The following is a 294-nucleotide window of genomic DNA, read 5'->3' as shown; positions in this document are numbered from 1 at the left end:
GGAATGCGTCACCCATATGCCATTGGTTGGCAGGAACAAGATACCGTCCTCGAGACAGGTAATGATAAGCAATAAACTAAAATGTATCAAATATGCCTTGAGATGAGATGACAAATGTCACCTAGGACTTATATTACAGTGGGGTCCTATTAGTCAAAAAGCCATGTCGTGTAACATTTTATTTTATTTAACCTTTATTTAACTAGGCAAGTCAGTTAAGAACAAATTCTTATTTACTATGACGGCCTACCAAAAGGCCTCCTGCGGGGAAGGGGGCTGGGATTAAAAATACAG

This window comes from Salvelinus alpinus, chromosome 13, assembly GCF_045679555.1.
Source record: "Salvelinus alpinus chromosome 13, SLU_Salpinus.1, whole genome shotgun sequence".
Taxonomy (NCBI): domain Eukaryota; kingdom Metazoa; phylum Chordata; class Actinopteri; order Salmoniformes; family Salmonidae; genus Salvelinus; species Salvelinus alpinus.
This window is presented reverse-complemented; position numbering follows the sequence as displayed.